The 15,414-nt window shown below is 40.1% G+C and overlaps 1 non-coding gene across 1 annotated transcript; it reads left to right on the top strand.

Moving 5' to 3' along the window:
• The first annotated feature begins 2,956 nt into the window (after nt 1-2,956).
• LOC125920565 (small nucleolar RNA U13) lies at nt 2,957-3,062 on the top strand. The gene has a single exon (XR_007457141.1). It is a non-coding gene; the product is annotated as a small nucleolar RNA U13 (small nucleolar RNA).
• The last annotated feature ends 12,352 nt before the right edge of the window (nt 3,063-15,414 follow it).

Genomic DNA, 15,414 nt, shown 5'->3' with positions numbered 1-15,414 from the left:
AGGGGACTCTTGCTTCTAAATTTATGAACCAAATAAAATCATTTTAAATCAATCCCCCCAATTCCCTATTCCTAACAATATCTGTATTTTAAAATGTGGGCCATTACACTGATCTATGGTTTAATGTTTTGTCAGACAGGAAAGTAGAGGGATAAGAGAACAGAGGAACTGAGAGTATCAGAAAGAAAGTGAATAAAATGGAGACCTTACATTCCTTAATGGAACATTTGCTTTCTATTAATGAATAGTGTCTTTGTGTTTAAATATGTCTGTAACTTACTTCAAATGACTTGGAAAATGATGTTTCTAACAGAACAGATCAATGGCTTGATATTCTGGACTGTTGAATACGTTACAAAGCTAATTTGCGATGCCAGTGTTAAAAACAAAAACATAAAACCCAAATACTTAAGATTTCTTTTTCCAACTCATGTGCTGTCAGCCTTTCCGTTGTTACCATAACATGATTTTTATTAACTTCTTAATTTTCTTTCACTTGTACAATCAGTTCTAAATACCACATTAAACACACTATCGAAAGACCATTAACCAATTGATGCTTACTCAGTTGTTAAAATGAATAAAAACCATTTTCCCTCTCCTCCCTCCATCTTTCCCTCACTTCCTCCTTTCCTCTCTTCTTCCACAAACATTTATTAAATTCTAACATGAGGCTGGAGCTCTACTAAGTGCACACATTTTGAATATCTAATACTTGGATTCAGGCGTATTTAACAGCTTTGTCCATGATGAACATGATTTAACATGATTCAATTGGTCCATCACAGTATCCCTCCAGAAACCTCTCCTTCATGTTTAAACTTCTTATTGGAGTCTAGTCTGATGTAACAGAATTGCCCCTACACACACACACACACACACACACACACACACACACACCCCATCCATGGATAATGACTCATCACCATACAGTTCTTGGTTACTTTATTGTTCACTCCTCACTCCTCCTTTGGCTGAGAGCTGAATAAAAATGTACTCAGCTGACTCTTGAGTGAGTCAGTAAGCCTCCTTTTCATTTCCTAGTTAAGGCTGGAATAAGCAGTTCTCCACCCAGCAGTTCTAATTAAACCCACTAATTTAAAGAAAATACACGTAAACCTTAACATGTCAATTAGAATGGTTATAGGTTGCATCTAATAAAAAATGGGAATCTAACAAGTTCTGTGTATGACATATTAAACAAGACTGGGTGTATTTAATTCAACTGAATCACTGGAGACCTGCTTCCTTGTCCTCTGCTGTTTTTAGAAATGTTTTCCTTTCCTTGCTTAATTGTTTTTGATATTTATTTAGTAGACCACCGGGGTCTTCTTGAGTAAGGACCAAAGACAAACATTTGTTAGCACTGTGCTTAATGTTCACCAACATCCCACTGACACATGCAAAAGTATCCTGGAGAAGATCATTTAAGTTTGAGTTTATCTCAATCATTTATTTTAAAATAAAGTAGGAAATTCTGTAGGTTTAGCAGAATTACTTTATAAAGCCAAGTTGAGGGTAAATGTTAATAGATTGGATGTAGATGGAAGTTTTTCTGTTGATAGTAATTTAAAATACAGCCTCAGAGGTGTAGGAGATGAGTGAGAAGCAGCCCCATATTTTAATTTTTAAAAATTTTGTTTATTAGAGAGAGAGAGCATGGAAGTGGAGGAGAAAGGCATGGGGGGGGGGGGAGATCTCAGGCAAGGCTCCACACTCAGCACAGAGCCTGACTTGGAGCTCGTTCCCACAATGCTGGAATCATGACCTGAGCCGAAATCAAGGGTTGGATGCTCAACTGACTGAGCCACCCAGGTGCCCCACCTCCCATATTTTAAAGAAGGGTTCTCTATACATATACACAGGCTTTATTATGAGTCTAGCAACCATCCCTCCCACAGCCATTAGCAGAGAAAGCGAAAGATTCAGTTGGGAAGATGCATCTTTAGAGAGACTTCCCAACAAGAAAGAGCACAATAGCATTTCTTCCCTACATGCATGGGACATTGCTCTTCCAACCAGAGCCAAGAGACGGAGGCAGTGAGGGAGCCACGTAGTGAATTGTGAGTGCTAGCCAGACAAAAATGCTGGATTCTCACTCCTTGGCCAGATGCTTGCCAGGCTTAAGGAATATGTACACCTGCCCTGTGCTGTTACAGGAGTGGAAGACAAGTGAGTTTTGGGGGAAGGTACTGAGGCTCCCCTGGAGTTTGAGGAGAATAGAAAGACAGTAGACTGGAGGCTGGCTGGAACTGCCCCTAGTGGCTGGATGAGGACATAGGGTTCTACCATTCAGCTGGATAAAAATATGCAATGTTTCTCATGGACCTAGGAGACAAGTGGAGACTGTCTACCAACTAAGATAAAAAGGCAGGGAGAGAAATGGGGAGATTTGAATTAGATAAAAAATTAAAGTTAATTTAGGCCAGACTGGAATTTTCTACAGCTGAAAATGAGACTCTTTTCACATCTGAAAGTGACCCCAAAGGTAAGGGATCTGCCTGAAATGTCATTGGGGGCAGAGAAGGGAGATATTATTTAAAGATAGTGGTGGGTGGGGGCACTGGGCTGGCTCAGACAGTAGAGCGTGCGACCCTTGATCTTGGGGTTGTAAGTTCGAGCCTCACATTAGGTGTAGAGATTACTTAAAAAATTTTTTTTTAATTAAAAAAAAATAAAATTAAGGCAGAGGGGGGAGGAGAAAAGCTGTTACTGATTATAATCACTGACTCAGCACATTTAATGGAGCAGTACACAATTTATTTTAAAAGGAGACTGTTAACACCACCTATGGAGTAATCTTGCCAAAACAAACAAACAAAAATTTTGAACCTGAGTTTAATCAAACGTCTTGAACCAACCACTAGATTATGGGAAAGATGGGAGATGGAAGAACAGGCTAATGACACCGGGAGGATGCCATCAGCCAATTGCAATTAGAAATACCACAAGACAGAACCTTTTGTATTTCACAAGTGTGATGATTGGGTGTTCAGCCACTGTGTGGGATGTGCTTTCTTCAAACTTTGTCATAACATAATTGGCACCTTACCCATTGGGGGCACCTGGGTGGCCTAGTCGGTTGAGCACTGGAGTTTGGCTCAGGTCATGATCTCATGGTTCGTGACTCAGAGCCCACATCGGACTTGCTCATCAGCACAGAGCCCACTTTGGACCCTCGATCTCCCTCTATCTCAGCCCCTCCCCTGCTTGTGCTCTCTCAAAAATAAATAAAACATTAAAAAAATTTTTTTTAATTGGCACCTTATCCATCTGATGTGAAAAGAAAAAAAAAATCCCACAGGGACAAAATCCCCTTCTTCAACAAACACATTGGGTAAAAGAAAAAAAGAGAAGGGGGATTGTCACAAGGTAAAAGAGACCTAAGAGAATGTCTAAATATGTAATGTACACTATTTGAATTTTTATTTGACAACTGTAAAAAGATATTTGTGAGACAAACAGGGAAAGTTGAACTTGGATCGGAAATTAAATATATGAAGGAATTTTTGTGAATTTGAGAAGGCATGATAAGGCTATTATGTTTTTTTTCTTTTAAGTTCTCATGTACTAGAGAAACATTCTAAGGTATTTATAGGAGATGAGATATGATGTCTGGGATTCAGTTTTAAATACTCTAGGATAGGGGTACCAGGGTGGCTCAGTCAGTCAAGCGTTGACTCTTGGTTTTGGCTTGGGTCATGATCTCATGGTTCATGGGATTGAGCCTTATAGTGACAGCACAGAGCCCCTCTGCTGCCAGCGTGGAACCTGCTTAGGATTCTCTCTCTCCCTCTCTCTCTCTGTCCCTCCCCTCCTTGTGCATGCTCTCTCACTCTTTCAAAATAACTAAACTTAAAAAAAAATTTAAATAAAGAAAATACCATAGAATAAGAGAAAATAAAGTGAATTTGAGGAGAGGATTGATGAAAAAATAATGGTAGAATGGGAATAGTTATTGAAGCTAAGTGATGGGTACACTAATGCTTCCTTATACCATTCTATTTTAGTACATGGAAAAGTCTCCATGATGAAAAGATAAAAATTAAATTAAAAATCTGTTTAGATATCAAGTTTTTTTAAAGGTCTGTGGTGTAGCAGAATGTAAAAAGTTTAAATGCAGAAGTTCAACTTGGTTTTGAATGCTAGCTACAGCTGTTATGTGACCTTAGGCAAGCCACTTAACTTTCTAAGCCCCATTTTCCCCATCTGGAAAATGAGGAGAATAATAATGCCTATTATTATTGCTGCAAGGGTTTAATGAGATAATACACATAAAACTTAACAAAGTATAGGGTTTATGCAAGTATTAGAGAAATTAGTAATCTCTGCAAGGAGGCACAGAGTAAGTGCAAATATTAGCTTAATAAGATTTAATTTTCAATTCTCTCTCTGGACCTATAGTTGTCCTGTTACTTTTAAGTCTGAAAACTGCAGTGCTGAAGTGAAAATGTGCTTAGGAAGAAATCCTCAGAGGTAGAGAACTGGGGTCTTACTCCCTTTTGAACCTGGTGTGTCATCTTTATGACTCTCATTAATGAGGTAAACAGCTCTTTGACTCTATATGTGCCCTCTGAGCATCATGGGCTTAACTTTCTGAAAATTCTATATTAAGATATAGAAGTGATTTATATAGCTCTGATTTGCCAACCATCTTTAAAAAAAGTTTTTTTTAATGCTTTATTTATTTTTGAGACAGAGAAAGACAGAGCATGAACAGGGAGGGGCAGAGAGAGAGAGAAGGACACAGAATCCTCAGCAGGCTCCAGGCTCTGAGCTGTCAGTATAGAGCCCGAGATGGGGCTCGAACCCACAAACCATAAGATCATGACCTGAGCTGAAGTTGGACGCTTAACCAACTGAGCCACCCGGATGCCCTGACCAACCATCTTTAATGAGCAAACAAATAACTAAAATATATATGCTAAAAATATGTATGTAAAAAAAATAAAACTAGAAATAAAAAAACCTTATGGGTTGATGTTTAATATTCTCATGTTGATGGAATATTAGGCATTAAAAATGGAAATCCTGAAGACCATGGAGTTATAAGGGATGAAAGGTTCTGAGAATGTTTCAAAAATATGTAGTGTTAAGAGGTAAATGGAGGCATGTTAAACTTTTTAAGTTTATTTGAGCAAAAATCCACTTGAATCTGGCAATGTCAAATGAGAAGTCTCTACCAACAGGAGTAGGGGGAAACTTACATAGATCGGGTGCAAGTGCAGGAGGAAAGCAAGGGAATTATTTGATTGGCTACAGCGTAAGCATTTGCCTTACTTGGAAAAGTCTATTTGGCTGTTTGTGATTAGTTGTCCTTAGGTTTTGATTTCTTAATCTTGAAGCATTTCAGGTATAGGTTTTGGCTTGCTTGGGTAGGCTGCTGAGGTGTTAAAGTCACCTCATCAATGACCTCTTTGTTTAAGTAATTTAGGCAAATAAATAAAACATTTGAACCCTAGAATAATATTGGCTACTTCACTGGGATCTTATACCAATCCCCTAGATATTGAAGTACTTGAAATCATTAGTAGTACAGGCTCTGGAGTTAGACTGTCTGCATCTGGAGTGCGTGGGCGGCTCAGTCGGTTGAGCATCAGACTCTTGATTTTGGCTCAGGTCATGATCCCAGGGTTGTGGGATGGAGCCTCCTGTCCAGCTTCGCACTGAGCACAGAGCCTGCTTAGAATTCCCCACTCCCCTCTCCCTCTGACCCTCTCCCCAGCTCATGCATGCATGCTCTCTCTCTAAAATAAATAATAATAATAACATAAATAAACAAACAAATAAATAAATAAAAAAGACTACCCACCTTCAACCACTGCTCAATCACTTCTTGGTTCGGAAAAGTTTATTATTTATTTATTTATTTATAAAAACGTTTATGTATTTTGAGAGAAAGAAAGAGTGCGCGTGTGCCCATATGGAGCGAGTAGGGGAGGGGCAGAGGAAGCGGGAGGGAGAATCCTGAGCAGACTCTGTGCTGTCAGCATGGAGCCTGATTTGGGGCTCCATCCCACGAACCTCAAGACCATGACAGGAGCTGTTAACCAACTGAGCCATCCACGAACCCCTGGAAGAGTTATTTAATCTCTCTCAGTCTCGTAGGATTATCATGAGGAATAAATGAAGTAATGTAAGGAGCTCTGAGCAGTGCTAGTAAGTGCTCAATTCATGTTACCTGTAAGCTGTCTGTTGGGTTACTTTGTCCTTGAAAAGTTATAATACACAAAGCAATGTAGAACAAGTAAGTAACCATTGCAACTTTATTTAAAAACAATACACAGAGACACCTGGGTGGCTCAGTCCCTTGAGTGTTGGACTCTTGATTTTGGCTCAGGTTGTGGGACTGAGCCCCATACTGGGCTTCTCACTGAGCATGGAACCTTCTTTAGATTCTCTCTCTCTCTGTCTCTCCTTCTGTGTCCCCCACTCACACACTCTCTCTCTCAAATAAAATAAAATAAAATAAAATAAAATAAAATAAAATAAAATAAAAACAATACACAATGTTTGCAATGTTTAACAGAATGACATTTCTCAATATTGAAAAATTCTAGTTACCAAATCAAATCTTTCAAATCAATATGGATTCTCATCCACCAAAATAGTCCTCTATTTTATTTTTATTTTATAGAATAACAGAACATTTTACAACCACAATTAAATGTTGTTTTCTAGTCAAATCTATGTCTCAAGAAATAGTACTTTTTGGCATGAAAAAGAAACCTCCTAAACTGTTACTTGAGTAAGCGGTTGGCAATATAAACGAAAGATGAGGCAAACATTTCTTTGGAGTGTTTATGAGTGAACCCACTTCTGCAAAATGTTAGCAGTTAATAATGTCCCAAACAGAATAAAATACACGCCCCAAATTAAATACAATAAAATGAAACAAAACAAAAATAGATACAGCTCCCTTTAGACAGTTGACATAATGATTCAAGCCAACATACTAATTGGCTTCAGCAAATACTATGCAGGCTGGAAAAGTAACTTGGTCTTTTCAAGTGTCTTCAACTTTCCAGGTCACAGCAGAAGACACAACAGATCCCTTGATTCTATTCTACCTCATAGTATTTGACACCCAGATTGTCAAAATCGAGGGACAGAAAGCTTGACATACTAACAATTCCTTTAACTTTCCATTTTAAAATGGCTCCACTAAGTTGGTGACACACTACCTTAAAAGTTTTCTTCCATATATAAAAGGATTTAAAGATGGTTTTTGTCGATTATTTCTCATCACAAGATGAAAGTATTTATTATTAGCTTTCAATTTGTTAAAAAGAAACAATGGGCCCCAAATAGTCACTTTTGCTAAGCCCTGCCAAGACTTAATACCTAACCTAATGGCAGTTGCAGCCTCTCCCAGGGGTGGAATTTTAATCCAATCAGTCTGGAATTTCCTGGTTAGCACCAATGTGTCTGATGCATCCCTGCCTTCCTCTGGGGGAAGGTAACTCTGCTTGAAGCAATCCGCTTTTAAACTTCCTTGTCCCACCCTCCTTCTGCCCATAAAAACTTCCATTTTCTACAACTTGTGGAGAGCTCCCCTCTCTTTGCTATGTGGGGTGCTGCCTGCTTCCGAAGTCATTGCATAAAGCCAATTAGATCTTTAAAATTCAACTTACTCAGCTGAATTTTTTTAAAAACAAATTTCATCCTAGGATGTTATAATCCAATTGTGTTATATGTAGTAGTTTCTTGAATGAACTGTAGGGGAGGAAAAATAACTTTCCCTTCACCCTCTGAGTTGTTGGCTGAGACACCCTGTAATAAAAGGCAGATGAAGAGAAAAACAAATAGAAGTGTATTAACATGTACCTTTGTGTACACATGAGAGATGCCAGGGAGAAATGAGCAGCTTCCCAAGGAGGCCTAAGCTGCCAGTTCAAAAACCATATTCAGGGGCTCCTGAGTGGCTCAGTCAGTTAAGCATCCAACTCTTGATTTCGACTCAGGTCATGATCTCACTATGATAGGGGAAAATAGGATAGACTAGGCAGAGAGAGAAAGGATTGGCACCTGAGGTCCCTGGGTGGGGGAAGACACACATTTTGGAACGATGCTGGGAATGTCTGACTACAGCAAACTGCCTGAGCAGTTTGGGACCTTATCCCTGTTAAGAACGTAACAGACACCACCTACTCCCCCTCAGGTTCCCCTCAGGAATTTGACAATCAAAATACCTAAACCATAAAACTTATGTTACATGAGGGATAGTAGGACCAGTCTGACTCCTCACACAATGGAGTCGAGCCAATCAGGAATGGACAACCCAGCACCTAGAGTTGTCAAGCCAGTAAGGGTGGGGCCTGAGAAGGAACAAGGGGGAAGGAAGGGGGCAGTGACCAGAACCTTATAAAACAAGGACCCTTGCTTATAGTCCTGGGACATTCACCTTCAAATGTCCCCTTTCTGTTAAGAGAGCTTTCCTACTAATTCTTTCTTTCTAATCTTATACTCTAATAAGCTTTTGCCTGCAGCTCACTTTATTTTGTGTCCACCTCTTCATTCTTTGAAGTGGTAAGACAATGAACCCTGGGTACTGAGGTAAAATATCCTGCAACACCACGGTTGTGAGATCTCCATGCCCTGAGTGGGGCTGCTTCAGATTCTCTCTCCCTTTCCCTCTGCCCTCCCCTGGTCACCCACTTTCTCTCTCTCTCTCTCTCTCTCTCTCTCTCTCTCTCTCTCTCTCTCAAAATGTCTCAAAATGACAAAACAAAAGAAAGCAAAACAAAACAAAACCCATCTTCAGCTAAAGATGAAAGAAAAGCGGACAGATGTGTTGGTTGCTGGTAGGTTGTGAGACTTAAGGGAGATGATTCATCTTCAGAAATACCAAATAAAAGCTGTGCTATCTAGTTAACAGCAGGTTTACAACCTATTGGAAATATTGATGAACCCCCTCCTCCCCACAATGGAGTCCCAAACCCTTAGACACTTTACTTCCCGATTCTTCCCCTCTCCTTTTTGAGGACTTATTTTTGTGGGCTTTACAATGAGCATGCACCAAAAAAACAAAGGGAGGAGGGAATTAAAGTCTCTGCATCACCTCGAGGAATGTACATTTGCTCCAATCAGACTACTTTTTGCCTTACGTGGGCACAGGTGTTGACTAGATTAATGCTGTAATCTCTAGTACTCAGCCAATGAGGAATGGGGGGGAGGGGCTTGCATGCTAGGAGATAAATTGTCTGCTGCAACTGCCCCAAGTGTGCCTGTCCCTCAGACACTCGCTCTTGTAAGAATGTTGATTAAAGCCTTGCTTCACTGCGCTCTAAGTCTCTGTGTCCATCCTTGGACTGGGTCGGTGGGCTTATTTCTCACTGGGTGGGGGAGGGAAGCCAGTTCTGGGAGGTAACCAGGAAAAGCCATATTCCCTCTTCCTGGTACTGAGAGAGGACACTCTTACAAATAGAGACTTCCTTACAAAATGATAACTTATGCCCTTTTTACACAGCATCTCCATCAGCCACTTTTTTTTTTAAGTTTATTTATTTTTGAGAGAGACAGAGACAGTGTGAGGGAGGGGCAGAGAGGGAGTGAGACACAGAATCCCAAGCAGGATCCACACCGCCAGCACAGAGCCCGATGCGGGGCTTGAACTCACAAATTGTAAGTTCATGACCTAAGCTGAAACCAAGAGCTTAACCAACTGAGCCACTCAGGTGTTCCTGCATCAGCCACTTCTCAAAATAATCAGTTCTAAATAATCCTTCTGCCAAAGAGGTATATTTTGGGGTGACAAATCCTGCTATCTATCAGAACAAAATTCTCATCTGGATTTCAAGTTGAATGGGGCAAATTAACCATTGTTTTTGAAGGCCCCACCATGCTCCACACCTTGAGCAAGATGTATGAGGTTGAAGGGGATCGGAATATGCCACTTGAGTGTATTAATTATTTTGAGCTAAAGGCAACTGAGAAATAGCAGAAAGAGCCAGAGACGTTGAAATAAATTTTTGGGCCCAAGATGGAGCTGCTTCTGTAGGGGCCAGGGAGGGGTGGGGACTGCCATGTAAGCAAATCAAAGCTCAGATAACCTTTCCAGTGGGAGCCCGACCAGAAACATAGCATACCCAGTTAACCAGTCCCTTAATGCCAAGGCACCCATGGGCCTTCTCACTGAAATTGATGATGTGGCCCCCACCAATCAGATATTTTCTTTTTTTTTTTAATAAATGAATTTTCTAAATTTTTTAAATTTTTATTTTTTTAATGTTTATTTATTTTTGAGAGAGAGACAGAGCATGAGTGAGGGAGGGGCAGAGAAAGAGGGAGACACAGAATCCCAAACAGGCTCCAGGCTCTGAGCTGTCAGCACAGAGCCTGACATGGGGCTCGAACTCAATGAACCGTGAGATCATGACCTGAGCCGAAGTTGGAAGTTCCACCGACTGAGCCACCCAGGTCCCCAGATGTTTTCTACTTGTCTCTTCCTTGTTCTTTGTTCTTTATCCTGTAAAAGCCTCTCGCCTTTTGCTCCATTTTGTCATTCTCTGAAACACTGTCCACTTAATGAAATGTTAAATAAAGTTCGTTCATATACCCTGAATTGTCCAATTTATTTTATTTTTAAGTTTATTTATTTATTTCGAGGGAGAGAGAGAAAGCATGAGCAGGGGAGGGGCAGAGAGAGAAGGAGAGAATCTGAAGCAGACTTTTCATGCTGTCAGCACAGAACCCGACCTGGGACTCCAACTCATGAACTTTGAGATAATGACCTGAGCTGAAATCAAGAGTTGAACACTTAACCGACTTAGCCACCCAGGTGCCCCAGCTTAAATTGTCTTCTTGAATCATCTTTTTTTTTTTCAAGATTTTTAATGTTCTTAAAGTAATCTCTACACAATCTTGAACTCACAACACAAGATCAAGAGTTGCACACTCCACTGAGTCAGCCAGGCACCCCTTCAATCATCTTTTTAGCAGAGTTCTCTGCCCTCCCTCTTTCTGCCTAAAAGCAGGTTATAAACTTTCCTCCCGGTACCAGCTAAGGAAAGCTCTCTTTACTACTTGTTAAAAGATAAACTGAGGCTTATTAAAAATTTTAAGAGTTTATTTGAGCAAAGTTTATTAGCGTCGGGCAGTTCCAAATCAGAAGTGGTTAGCATTCTACCCACCTAGCTAAGGGCAAGACTTATATTTCCTATTCTTGGGGAGCAAGATTTCCTGTCCCCTTCAAGAGCCTGCTAGCTGAACTAAGAATCAAATTGGCATGAGACAGATTAACATGAGAAAACCAAACTTAAAAGTGTTATATATGGGAAATCCACATAGACGTGGAAATTCCAAAGACAGGCAAAGGAGGTGTGTTTGAGGAGGGGTAGGGGTCTGGGACTTCAAAGGGAAGGAATGCAATTCACAGGAAGATGAAAAAGAGTAAACATTTGGTAAACAAATATTTGCCCTGGGCTCCTGAAGGGCCACTCAGATAACATTCCTCTCTACTAATGGTTCTTATTCTGGAAAAGACCTCCAATTTAGATTCTTCTAGGTGATTTAAGGAGGGGTAAAAGTTTCCTTGAGCCCTCGGGGTCTTGATTGCCTTTAGCTCAAAATAATCCACATGCTGAAGTGGCCTGTCTGGGGGCAGCCTGCCCTTTCCCCACCATTTATCTGCCCGAGAAACCAAAACTCTTTTCCCTTTGCGTAGTCGCTTCTCAAAGTCACCCTTTATTAAAATGATATATAAGCCTGAAAATCCAACCGCTTCTTTGGGTTTTTCTCTCCCTCTTCTTCCTCTTCCTCATCCTCTCCTCTTCCTCCTCCTTCTTGTCTTTTTCCTTCATGAAGACCTTATGCACATATAAATGAGTATCAGTAGAAATGGTCTGCTTCGTCTGTTAATCTGTCTTTTGTTACTTTACTTTGCACATCTTCAGGTTGTACTTAAGATGAGAAAGTAGAGGAAACGTTTTCTCAAAATAAATAAACATTAAAAAAGACAAGAAGAAAGGGTGCATGAGTGGCTCAGTTGGTTAAGCTTTTGACTCTTCATTTCCGCTCAGGTCATTATCTCACGGTTGGTGAGATCGAGCCCTGTGTTGGGCTCTGTGCTGACGGTGTGGAGCCTGCTTGGGATTCTCTCTCTCTCCCTCTCCTTCTCTGCCCCTCCCCCCTGCTCCCCTGCTTTCTCTCTCTGTCTCTCTTTGAAAATAAATAAACATTTAAAAAAAGAGAGAGAAGGGAAAGGGAAAGTTTTTCTTCTTCTACAAGGCAAAAAGGAGAGGAGATGGTATTTCCCCAAAGTTGCCTTTAATTTTCTCACCAGATTACTTTGTTTGCTTGTCCATTTTATATATTGACTGAAATCTGCCAAATGAAATGCATTTTTGGATCTCATTTTTTAGTCAACTAACCTGTAAAAAGCATTGTCCTTAAAGCATTTTTTAAAGGTGTACCTTGTATTTTTTATGTAATCTTGCAAGTGCTGATATTAAATATATGTAGAAGTGACAGCATGAATGAGGTGATTGCCCTAAATTATAAGGTTGATTTTTTTTTCTCCTGTAAAAAGAAAAGAGGTTTTTCTTTTTCTTTTTTCTTTTTTGAAGTACAGATAGATATAGAGGAAGGAGAGAAAGTGTGTGAGAAAGAGCTCCTCTTCCACCCAGAATATTTTCTACATAATAATAATTTAACTATTAATAATAATAATATTAAGTAAAGTACTTTATCATCTCTCATTCCTTATTCATCCCACCTTTTCTGTGGCAAGGCATTTTCAGATTAGTATATTATAAAGGATCATTTATTTGAGTCCTGACAATAATATTCTACTTTAGATTTTCAGACAATTCTAAAGCAATTCATGCTCTTAAGCAATGTAGTGTTTGAAACAGATGGCCTCTGGAATCTTCTAGCACTGAGTTTCTATCAACTCATAAGGAGAGATGGAAGTGAGGTAGGTCTAAATTCTATACAACTTATCATTCTAATTATGCAGCCCAGGGAAGGCAACTGGCTGTCAAGAGACCTCAGGAAGTTCATTTACATTGGTAAATTTGCTGTGGTACAAGCTCTGAATCTTTGCTTTGCAGGCTCAGAACTTGAACTTTTGTCAGCACATTGAAAGTAAAGTTTTCTCTTGGCAAACTCATATTATCCAAGCTCACCGAGACTGAAATGTCATTTTATTAATTTACAGTGGGCAATAAAATATTCACGCAGATTGTTACGCTTGCATCAACAGGACTGGGGCATTTACTCTTTACAGACAACACTGCCTGGGAAGCCAATTATAATTGAAAAATTGGCAGGGGTGGGGAGGGGGTCTGTATTCAGAACAAGAGGAGGCAGTTGAAGGTTGATGTACCTTAGGGACAGACTTGCCCTGTAGCCTAGAGTGTTTTGAGACCGCCAGGGTCTCTTTTCCCCCAGAATAGGATTGAGTACAAAATTAGGGTGCACATAGGTTGGGTAGCTTAGTTGGGGGTATGTGGTGGGGGTAAGAGTTGGGCATGAGTGGGAATTGGACAAAGGGAGGATGAACGTAGGGAACATTTCAAGCATGTGTAATGACCAAGAGTAGGGGAAAGACTGATGAATCAGGAAACTGCAATAGTTCAGCATGCCTGAATTGTATAGTGCAAGGAAAATAATGTCAAGAGGTAAGAACTCAGAGGTAGCTGGGGCAAGAGCATGTGATGGCCTTGTAAGCCACAGTAAGGGATTTGAATCTGTATCCTCAAAATCATGGGGAACTCATGAAAAATTTTAAGCAAGGGAATAATGATGATCAGATTTGTGCTTTAGAAAGATCATTCCAGCAGCACTGTAGAGAATGAATTAGAAGAATGCAGACCAAAAACAGAGATGAGCTGGTATCTCAGGTTACAATGGAATGACTCAAAAAATGGGATGATGGGAGATAGAATTTGCAGGACTGGGGGGCACATGGGTGGCTCAGTTGGTTAAAGCGCCTGGCTCTTGATTTCGGCTCGGGTCATGATTTCCTGGTTCATGAGAGCCCCTGCGTGGGGCTCTGTGCTGGCAGCATGGAGCCTGCGTGGGATTTTCACTCTTCCTCTGTCTTTGCCTTCCCCCACTCACACTCTCTCTCTTTCTCTCAAAATAAATAAACATTAAAAAAAAAAAAAGAATTTGCGGGAGTGGGTGATTAATTGAATATGGACAAAAATAAAAAGGGAACAAAGAAGACAATTTCTGGCTTGAGCATGCCAGCACTGATACAGGAACCCTGGAGGTCACAAGAAATTGGATAAAATTGTGAGCAGAAGAGGCAGAGAATGAGTCAGTTTAGAGTTTAGACATATCGAATTGAGCTTGAGGATTCTGTAAATTGAAGTGGTTTTGTCTAGCAGGCTATTAAATATTTAAGCTTCATATTTAGAGGAGAGAGCCAGACTGCAGATTTGGGGATCACCAGCAAATAAATAGTATGTAATAGAAACCATAAAAATGTGTGGTGACCCATTGAGAAGATATAGGAGGTAGGTAATAATAATAATACCAATCGCTCTTCTGGGTGCCTTCTGGCAACCTCCTTCCAGAGTTGAGTAGTTCTAGTACATGACTAGAGGCTTTGAGTCCAGGTTCATGACATGATTTGTTTTCAAACAAGGCAACCTCTTGGAAGACTTACTGAGCTAACAATCACATAAAACAAAAACATTTCACTTGTATTTGTTAAACAGCCTTAAAGTAGCCTCAGAAGTCACATTTGGAACAAGTCACTAGGTCCCACCCACCTTCAAGGGAAGAATGAGAGCCTACCTTTTGGTGGGAGGAGTGTCAAATAATCTGCAGATATAGTTTAAAATCATCACAGTCAGGGAAAACAGAGGCTACATGTTTTGGAGGCTTTACCCTGTAAGTTTACTATGAATAAGTGGCCTGAAATTTAATCCTTCCTTCCTTCCTTCCTTCCTTCCTTCCTTCCTTCCTTCCTTCCTTCCTTCCAAACTCATTTACAGAGATTGGCTACCATCTTGTCACAATAAAAAAATTCCAAATTGAAAGCACGTATCTTTCTTTAAAAAAATTTTTTTTTAAACAATGCAAATTTATTATCTTATGGTTCTGGAGGCAAGACATCTACAGTCCACTAGACTTAAGTCAAAGGTGTCTTCAGGGGTTGGTTCCCTCTGGAGACTCAAGGAGAGAATGTTTCTCTGCCTTTTCCAGCTTCTGGAGCCTGGCTGTACTCCTTGGCTCATGACCCCTTCCTCACATCATTCCAAGACAAGGAAACTGAAGGGAATCTGCGAAAAACAAGCTGGTTTTTTTTTCCTTTCCTTTTCTTGCTTCTATTCTACCTAAGACTTGCACCCCTGCCTTCCACATACCTTAATGTATGTCCTCCTTTTCTTTTACTGTTTTTTAATTTTTTCTTTCTTTCTTTCTTTCTTTCTTTCTTTCTTTCTTTCTTTCTTTCTTTCT

Source organism: Panthera uncia, chromosome B4 (assembly GCF_023721935.1).
Source record: "Panthera uncia isolate 11264 chromosome B4, Puncia_PCG_1.0, whole genome shotgun sequence".
Taxonomy (NCBI): Eukaryota; Metazoa; Chordata; class Mammalia; order Carnivora; family Felidae; genus Panthera; species Panthera uncia.
This window is presented reverse-complemented; position numbering and strand designations above follow the sequence as displayed.